The following is an 8,124-nucleotide window of genomic DNA, read 5'->3' on the forward strand; positions in this document are numbered from 1 at the left end:
AAAAAAAAAGAGGAATTCAAACAAGATTCGAATGATAGGTAAGGCTTGTGCTGTCCGAAATCAATTGCTTTAAGATAACTCCTACTTTTTACTTGAAATATTTGTATAATATTTTGAATAACAACATATGGTACAGTGTTCACCATTAGGTTTTCTACTATGAACTTGTTCACTGTGAAGAGTTCAGTATATTCCATACACCTACTTCTATCTAATAACAGAAAGTGTGCCGCCAACACCCAGTAGAAAAGATTAAAAACAGGGGAAATATAGAACAAAAACGCGACCAAAACCGCCCCCAAAAACATGAACTACTGACATAGCTACCTACCATTAGTCGGCTTTTAAAAGAATACGCGCATTTAATGCACGTATATACGTTTTGTGTAAATGTGTGTGTGAGGAAGAGAGAGGGAGAAAGAGAGAGAGAGAGAGAGAGAGAGAGAGAGAGATAGCTATATATATATATATATATATATATATGTATATATATACAGAGAGAGAGAAGTATGGGTGTGATAAATTAGGAGCCGACACCATAACGCAACCGATTTGTCGATTTGTGCTAACTTCGTTATAATTTCATTTCTAATTATTACCATAGGTGGCATTTGCGTCATACACACACACACACACACACATATAAAACTTAGAACATACATATATATATGTGTGTGTGTGTGTGTGCATGCACAGACAGACGGATACACACACATGCATACAATACTGTGCGCTTTTCTTCCCTCATCTTTTAAAATAGAGCAATTAATTTGGCGATTGCAACGATTCAGAGAGAAAATGCCACTCATAATGTGAGAAAAGAGTGCGGGTTAGGTTACCCATACACATCCACCCATCCGACGTCCATTTATTGCAAAGAGAGGCAGATCCTTGCAATTATCTGATAGGTCGACTTTTTAATTTCTGAGGCTACAATTTCGCACATACGTTTTAATGATTGTCAAAGCTAATTAATCTTTTCTTTTTTATCTTCATTTTTTTTTACTTCTTCTTCTGTCGGACCCAAGACGGACGGGCATTTGAAGTACTTGTGGGTGATATCGCTAAGAAATCAGCCCTTTGGCACAAACAAATGGCTTGAGATAAGTTTTAGAAAGACTGTTGTTAATAAAGGAAGTGAGAAGGTTTTTTTTTTGTTTTTTCTTTATAAGCTTTGTCTAAAATATTCAGAATTACGCACGTCTTTCACTAAAACTGTCATCCACCCCCATCACCTCTGTGTTGTTATCGTTGTTTATTGCTATACTGATTAAAAAATAAGCAACAGATCAAGTATTAAAATACAAAACAAAAGGAAAATATAAAACCTTTGTGCGCAAACAAGAAGCTAAGAGTAGATTTGGCTGTGTGGTTTAGAAGCTTGCCTGTCGACTACGTGGTTGCCGGTTCAGTTCCACTGCGCGGTACCTTGGGCAAATGTCTTCTATTATAGCTCTAGACCTTTCAAAAACTAATGACTGATTTTAGCAGACAGAAACTATGTGGAAGCCGTCGTATTTATCTATATGCGCGCGCGCTTGTGTGCATGTATGTGTGTCCCTTCCCCCAACCGTTTCACAACCGGTGTTGCTTTGTTTACACCCTTGTTATCTTGCTGTTCGCTAAAAGAGATCAAAAGTACCAAACTTAAAAAAAACTTTGCATTTGGGTTAGACTAAAACCCTTCAAGGCAGTGCAGTAGCATGGTCGCTGTCCAATGACGAAAACAAGCAGAAGGTAAGACAATAAATTTCAGGTCAATAAATAAACCATTTCAAGGGCGGTAGATTAGCAGAAACATTAGACCGGCTTTTTACGTTCTGGGTTCAAATCCAGTCGAGGTAAATTTTGTCTTCCATTCCCACAGAGGTCATTCTATTTTGCAAGGCCGCTAAGTTACGGAGTTGTCAAGCGGTGGATGGGGCAAACACAAACATAAAGGCACACACACATACACAAACACACACATGATGGGCTTCTACAGTTTCCATCAACCAAATATGAGAACTTTTGCAAAGCTAAAAGACTCCGTATAAAGTGAGAGAGACACATTGTTATGTGAAATTACACGTGATACTTATTTCTTTTCTTTACTTATTTCACTATACAATCGTATAGAATCTCTTTTCATTTATGTAAAGCTGGGGTTCTGGACCATATTTTACCTATGGATTCCAATTTTACTTGGGTGAACCCCAGGAGCCATTCGATGTTTAAAGAATCCTGTTCTTATAATATATTAAATATTATTAAGACTTGTATAAAAGTTGTTGAAATATTTTGTATTGTGGACGTATAACCAATTTATAGCACTGGTCTGAAGCGCAATATTTTCCTGGCCCCAGAAAAGTTATCATGGATGCAAAATTTACTATATTTCATCTGGGAGAGAGTGAGACAGATAGATAGAAAACGGGGAAAGGGAGAAAAAGGGAAAACAGTATACAGTAGAGTCGTATGAAAAAGGCTAAGATAAACTTACTTGGAAATGGATGCGTGGCGTTCAATTAAATCATAATAAGAATAATATATATATATATATATATATATATATATATGTATGTACATATATATACATATATGTGTATGTATGCGTGTGTGTGTATGTGTGTGTGTGTGTGTGCGTATGAATATTTCGTGTTATCCCTAGAAGCGATGCATGGTGCCAGAATTTTCGACTCGATTCAAATATTACAAAGTACTTCAAAACACACGTAAACATGCATGTATGTATGTGTGCTTATTTGCTTGTTTGTTTGCTTGTGTGTGTATGTATGTGTGTATGTGTGTGTGTGTGTGTGTCCGCTTCTATCTACCAAATTCACTCACAAGGCGAATGAATCCGAAACCACGTAGTTGCAAAGATAGCCTCTTAGCCACTCAGCCATATTTGCACCTATGAACGCGACGTTCTTATGTTGGGAATCACACACGCACACACACACACACACACACACACACACACACACACACACACACGAGTGTGTGTGTTTGTGAGTCGAACTGTTAGAACATACATAAATAGAAAACAAGTACCGGTTTTAATATTCTAACCGATGCCTCTTGGCTTCGTGTTTCTGTGAATTGTCATACGTATTTTATAACGCATACGAAACAGAGTGCTCCAGCATGGCTCAGGCTAAAAGCAAACTAAAAACATTCAGAGACTCCCAAACACGTATACACAAACACACCCACTCACAGACAAGAGCCACTCATACTCACAGACATATACAATACTCACTCAGTCTCTCTCACGCACACTAACACACATACACGTGTACATACACATACATGGTGAAGTCCTACAAAAAGCACGATTAACGCGCAGCCATTGTTACTATAGTCAGAGACCAAAATTTCTTAGACGCCATTAACGCACTCACACCTTCATCCCACTAACGTGCACACATGGTATACATGCTTATATATAGATAGTCCTATACACACATATACCTCACTCTACGTATACATGCACATGCATATCCTTTACAACACGCAGGTACACACACACACTCAGAACGACTGTGTTTATGGAGCTGAAGAATGCTCGTCATGGTTAATACTTTGTCTGAACTACACAACGACTATAAGTGAGGGAACGAAAGAAAGAGTAAAAGACAGAGCGAGAAAGAGAGGGAGAGAGGTGGGGGGAGACACCTATGACTTTAACATCTGTAAAATATATAAGAGGAACATTCTGGAAGGATCAGCAGGACATTACTGAATATAATATAGTCAGTCTTCCGGCGAAAAGCTCTATCATCATTAAGTGTTTCAATAAAGGAAGGTGTACGTGAGTGAGGTACGGTGGTAGTGAAAGGGGGAGGAAGTAGATTGTAGGGTTGAGTAGTGTAGTGGAGGATGTAGAGAGCAGGGAAGAGATGGAGAGAATAGGGGACGAGCGAAAGAAAGCGTGAAAGAAATAGACGCCAAACAGAGAGAGAGAGAGAGGGTGAAGTGAAATGTTAGAAAGAGAAACAATAGGATAAATAAAATGAGACACTTTTAAAGTGGGCAGAGGGAGAGAGAGAGAGAGAGAGAGAGAGAGAGAGAGAGAGAGAGAGAGAGAGAGAGAGAGAGAGAGAGAGAGAGGGAGAGCGGGGAGAGAGAGATGGAGGTGGTGGTAAATATAAGTGTTTGTAGAGAAAGAAGAGATCAAAGAGAGACTGAGAGAAAGATGGTGTTGAGAAAACAGTCTGAAAGGTTCAATAGAGCAAAATTATTGAAAAACAGGGAGAGAAAGAAAGAAGGAAAGGGTGAGAGAGAGAAGACAAAAGGAAAGAGAGTGATTATATATACACACACATATAAGTATATATACATATATGGAGAAAGAGAGAGAGAGAGAGTCCTTTGGAGAGAAAAACGTTTGAGAGAAATCAAAATAATATACAGAAAGAAGTGAAATAGTGAAGAGGGAAAGGAAGGGAGATAATATACTAAAACACCACACAAGGAGTGAAGTAAGAGGATGAGAGAGGGAAAGAGAGAGACATTGGATAGATAGGGAGTGAGAGAGAGAATGAATGAAAGAAAAATATATAAAAAAAAACTATAACAAAAGGTAAGACAAAGAGGAAGTGAGAAGGGAGAGGAGGAAGAAGAAGCATAAGTGGTGGTGGGGATGTGGCTAAGCTAAGGTTGAGAAAACAGAGCTGTAATAGGTACAAGCTGAACAAAAATTCCACCTCCACCAAAGATAAAATACTAAACAGATCACAAAGAGAAAAAACAAGGAAAAACAACAGACAGAAAAAGAGAACGAAAACGAGAAGAGAGAGAGAGGGAGAGAGAGAGAGAGAGAGAGAGAGACGAGGGGAGAGTGGAGGAAGAGAAAGGAGTGAGCAGGATAGCAGAAGGAAGAAAATAATTAGAAGTTTTGACTGTAGGGGTTAAGACGGGTGGAAATGATTTGTGTGTAGCTAGTTTGGTTTGCCAAGACCCAGTATGGAATGAATGTTTTTGCTAAAATCTAGGATACTGGAAAACGGAAATGATAATATTTTTTTAAAATTCTAATCTTGTAAACGCCGTACAACATGAGGCAAACTTCTGTTGAAACGAATCTTTCGCTGGGTTTCGATTCCCTGTTGAAGCCATTTTTCTCCAAACGCCGCTAACTTCTTTCCGACATATCCTGTAGAGTGTAATTTCCAATTTCTTCCTGCGTTCTTTTTTTGTTTCTCTTTTTTTTAAAATAAAAAGCTTTTCCTCTCTAAGAAGTTCATGTTTTATTTTAATTTTAATTTAGGATAAAGTTTTTATTTTATTGCATGGTTTTCTTCATTTATTCCTTCATTCAAAATTTCAGAGATCTTGAGAAAATGATGCTTCGGTCGATCAGATTAGCGATAGATTCTGGACAACTAGTTGAGAGGTCAATGGTTCTTTTCTTGCCATCGATGCTTTTATCTTTGCCCTGGCAAATACACTTTACTCTCAATGACTCCACCCACATGAACAAAGTAATGTAATTTAGGGCTGTAAGTAACAGCACCATTAGAACTGAACATCTTCAAAATAACTCCGTTAATAATTTCTATCGATTAAGCACAAGAACAATTTTAAAGCGTGGATTTATAGTTTATAAACTCATAAGTGTAACGCATAAGTGTAACAGTATTTCTTTATCAACCCCACAATCTAATTAGTTTCATTATGATTTGAACTCGAAATCATGAATTATTAGTCAGTAAATTATTTTGCTGAGGTACCCATTTAATTATCCACAGGGTGTATCCCCCAGCACAAATACAAAAATCCAGATTAAAGTGACAATTGTTGGGTTACTGTTTATAGGTTGCAAGGGACTTATCAAGTTGTCATATTTATCGGTTCCAATGTGTCAAGTCTGCAACCCGGTTTCAATTTACAGTTGTCTCTAATTCATTTCACTTACGACACAAACAACCTTCACATGAAGTATAAAGGTCGTACTATTCCCCTTCCGCTTCCTATAAATTTTATGCCTTGCATCGTTGCTAGAAATCGATATTGGTGGACGCTATGTAATAAAAACATTGTAATATACACTTTCGATTCTTCTTTACAAGAGCTTCACTCACTGCATTACGGATAGTTGTTTAATCAGAGCCATACGGTTTTCCATTTTCTTATCATACTCTGAAGTTTCATAATTAAAGGATGTTTGTTATTATTATTCTTGAGGTCGACTTTGCCTTTCATCTTTTCGGGGTCGATAAAATAAGTACCAGCTGAGCACTACAGTCGATGTAATCGACTTACCCTCTACCCTAGACTTGATGGCCTTGTGCCAAAATTTGAAATCATTGCTATTGTTGTTATTTGTATGAGTTAGTAAGAAAAATCGTTGAATGAATAAAATAGCAGCCGATTGTGCTGTAGGTTTAGTACCACACGTAATACACTGCAAATAACAAATTATGTAAGCAAATACTTGCAAGCAACTTCAATTTAGTGTAGCAAGAATTGATTAAACCATTATTCTATAACTGACAATATGCGCAAAACGAGACATAGAGGAAAGAAAAAGAGGGGAGAGAGAAAGAGACGAGCCAGATGCTAAACGCTAATCTAGTTCGGTCCGTCAAGGTTCTAAATTGATACCCCATCTGGGGCTAAATTTATCGTTCTAAGTCAAGAAATTGATTAACTGTACCATTTCTATACTTGAATCTATTATTCTCTCGCGTTGCGAAAGAAAAAAAAAAGGTGGAAAAAGAACTGATTATTCTAGTTTGTGTTGTTTTCTAAATTTTGCCGAAATTTATGAATGCGAACAGTAGATAGTTAAATGCGAACGAAACAATGAGTGTGTATCACAAAAGAGGAAATGAGAGAGAGAGAGAGAGAGAGGGTACACCGGTATTAGGCTGGTATTCATTTACAGTTGATAAGACTGGAGCAACGTGAAACAGAGTGCCTTGGTTAAAGATACAACACGCCGCCCAGTCTAGGAATCGAACAAAGATTGTGTGCCCAATACCCAAACCACTTGACCATATATGTGCGTATGTGTCTATGAATATTTATGTTTATATTTACACCTGTCTAAAATCCGGCGTAGTTTACATTAGTATCTCCAAAGAGATAACCCTGAGGTTAAACAAATAAATGCTGATAAAAAGAAAAAACACTGGAGTTACTATAACTGACTAAATCTAGGTAGACGCTGCCCCAGCCAGCATGGCCGTAGTCTAATGAGAAAAACCAGTAAAAGTATCATATTATATATAGAGTTGTTCATAAAATAATTTATGTACCATGCGTCCATTTTCCAATAATTCGCAGGAGCCATCGCCAGAATTCACGCCCCCTCACAAAAAACCATTTTATACGAGTATGTATAGTTGTATTTAATTTTTTAGCGTTGACCGACATAGAACATTAATAAACCTAAATTTTGAGAAACTTAGGATTTGGTCTTTAGTGATCTAGGCCATGTCTAACTTAATAGTGCCAGCTGGACAAGTAAATCATTTAAGTCATGTTTTAGGTCACCATAGTCCACTCGATTAGGAAGTTACAGATTTTGCGGAAATGTATCTGGGGTCAGTGGTTTGTCTGATATTTCTTGGAGGGTTTTCTCTAGGTATCGTTTGAATGGTACGTGTCATTTTCTTCGATTTTTTTCGGAATAATGTTGAATCGGGTAGGATCAATTGAGGTTAAAAAAAAAAAAGATGTAGTATCACAATGCTGTGTGATGTTTGGGGCGTATGGCTCTGGGGCCAAGGCGTGAGTAACTTGTGAACTAGATATCGGCATAATTTGGACAGTGCTGATGAAATGTTTTCTACAATTGTACATTGTACACTAGAATTCTTCAACACACATTTTTTCTTATATAATGAAAAGGGTAATTTGAAAATGTAAGTAGCAACAACACTATGAAATTCACAGTGGTTTCATTGACTTTTCGGTGTGTCGAGGTTTCAATAAGAAAATAGATTAACTTGAAGCAAGATGAGTTCCGCTTGACTGATTTAAATCTTGATATACATGAAAACAAAGTTTCTCAGTGATATTCCAATTGGGTTGCAGAGCACACTTAGAATACTCGAGTCAATTTTAATCCACTAAAACTCCTCCCATTTAAAAGAAAAAAAAAAGAAGAGAGAAACCATGTGCCTTGTGAAA

General features: G+C 37.3%; 1 protein-coding gene across 1 annotated transcript in view; it reads right to left on the minus strand.

Moving 5' to 3' along the window:
• Positions 1–8,124, minus strand: part of LOC106874359 (extracellular matrix protein 3) — a 553,132-nt gene that overhangs the window by 307,428 nt on the left and 237,580 nt on the right. The gene's annotated exons all lie outside the window — the stretch shown is intronic.

This window comes from Octopus bimaculoides, chromosome 2 (genome assembly GCF_001194135.2).
Source record: "Octopus bimaculoides isolate UCB-OBI-ISO-001 chromosome 2, ASM119413v2, whole genome shotgun sequence".
Taxonomy (NCBI): domain Eukaryota; kingdom Metazoa; phylum Mollusca; class Cephalopoda; order Octopoda; family Octopodidae; genus Octopus; species Octopus bimaculoides.